Source organism: Trachymyrmex septentrionalis, unplaced genomic scaffold, assembly GCF_001594115.1.
Source record: "Trachymyrmex septentrionalis isolate Tsep2-gDNA-1 unplaced genomic scaffold, Tsep1.0 scaffold172, whole genome shotgun sequence".
NCBI lineage: Eukaryota > Metazoa > Arthropoda > Insecta > Hymenoptera > Formicidae > Trachymyrmex > Trachymyrmex septentrionalis.
Genome location: NW_017304887.1, coordinates 774,066 through 775,832, shown reverse-complemented (window position 1 = coordinate 775,832; position 1,767 = coordinate 774,066). Strand labels below are relative to the sequence as shown.

The following is a 1,767-nucleotide window of genomic DNA, read 5'->3' as shown; positions in this document are numbered from 1 at the left end:
GGAGGTTTGAAAAAAAAATTATCGACTAACCATTCTTTAGCCTAAGGCCTTATCAACTCAAATACATACAAATAATTAATTGATCAAATATATTTTTATGTATTATCTACTAGTTTTATGCTGTTTATAATTTGTTTTTTCTCATTTAACTCAATATATTGAGATAACAATGTTGCTTATGTAATACTTTATGTTATTTAATATTTTAATATATTATAATTTAATATGTAATTGAGATCTCTTTTCTCTCTTTATTATTTATCTAAAGAGAAAATTCAGTTTGTGTGACTACAAATTTGATATTAAAACCTTTAAAAGAAAAAGGATATTACTCGATATAGAATTATCTGGGAGAAGTTTGAGAAACACTGTTTAACACACACGTTTCATATCAATGTACCTGCGTTTGACTCTAGTAGTAACTGGCAGCGTGGGTTAGACAGACCCACGCGAACGGCTGCCGCGTCAGTCTGCGCTGAGTCTTCGTCGTGGAGGTTGCGCTCTCTCTTGGTGTGTCACGACCAGGGCAGCTGGTCTTAAACTGTTAGGGCCCTGTTATCAATGCACAGAAGAGAAGCGAGAACCGGCCAACAAGATATCAGAGACAGAGTGTATTAGATTAGTGCGTGTGGAAATTCTCAAATCTTCCTACAGCTAACACTCTAAGAGATAGACTAGGGAAATTAGGTACAGGTAAGATATTTCTGCGTCTCTCTCTCATAGTCGTTAGCAACTGTAAATATAATTTTGTAATTTATAAATATATGATAAGTATATACAAGTGTTACGAATTACTAAATTGTAATATATTATCTACTATAATTAAATCATAGATCAATACCGAGCAAATATAAGTTGTTTAATCGAATAAATTATAATAATTACTTATGAAAAACGGTGTAATAATTACAATTGTTGTAATATATGTTCTATCTTACTAAAAAATTATATATATGTATACATATATTTTTACAAATAATCATAAAAATATAATTTTTTACTAGTAAGAGTAATATTTTTGAAAGATATTCAAAGAAACTTGTTCTTCTTTTAAATTTTCTTCTATACAATCGAAATTTTTGGGCATATTGTTTATTAAAAAAGTTAATTGCAGAAATACTTAATAATATAATATAATTTATTAATATAAGTTGGATAATGCTAATTTAAAAAAAAATACAAAGAAACAAAAGAAGAAGCAAAAGTATAATAGTAACAGAAATATCATCATAAATATATTGCGATGTAATCAGAATACGTGCTATACGTTGCCGTTTTTATCATATGCTCTGTTTTCTATCCCTGCACTAGATTGCACTAGAACTTCCTTTCTCGCTTTCAAATATCAAACATATACCTATTTCACTTTAAGTTCCAAAAGTGTACACTGCTTCAGCCACAGAAAACAGACCTATAATATCATTTATCATTGTCACCTTCTTTCTAGAATCACACTTTTACATAGCATCACATAGAAAGGTTATATATGTTACTTGTTAAAAATGAAAAATTATACATAAATTTTATAATTTCCGTTTATGAAGTAGACATAATAATAAAAAGATAAAAATATATATTAAATTTTTCCTTTTAAATTATTATGTGTATCGTACTGTTATTAAAAGAAAAACTTTTGGATTTATATTGTGTATAGTTATTATTAATATATTATTAATATATTATTATTATAAAAATTGGTATACATTTATTAATTATGTAGAATATGTAAAATTAAAAAATTATTTCTTTTATGTTTTCTTTTTTCAT

At 26.5% G+C, this 1,767-nt stretch overlaps 1 protein-coding gene across 1 annotated transcript in view; it reads left to right on the top strand.

The window, feature by feature from the left end:
- The first annotated feature begins 455 nt into the window (after positions 1 to 455).
- Positions 456 to 1,767, top strand: part of LOC108746475 — a 23,166-nt gene continuing 21,854 nt past the window's right edge. The window contains exon 1 of the mRNA XM_018483272.1: positions 456 to 693. The gene's annotated coding sequence lies outside the window, so the exon portion shown is untranslated. The remainder of the gene's footprint in view (positions 694 to 1,767) is intronic.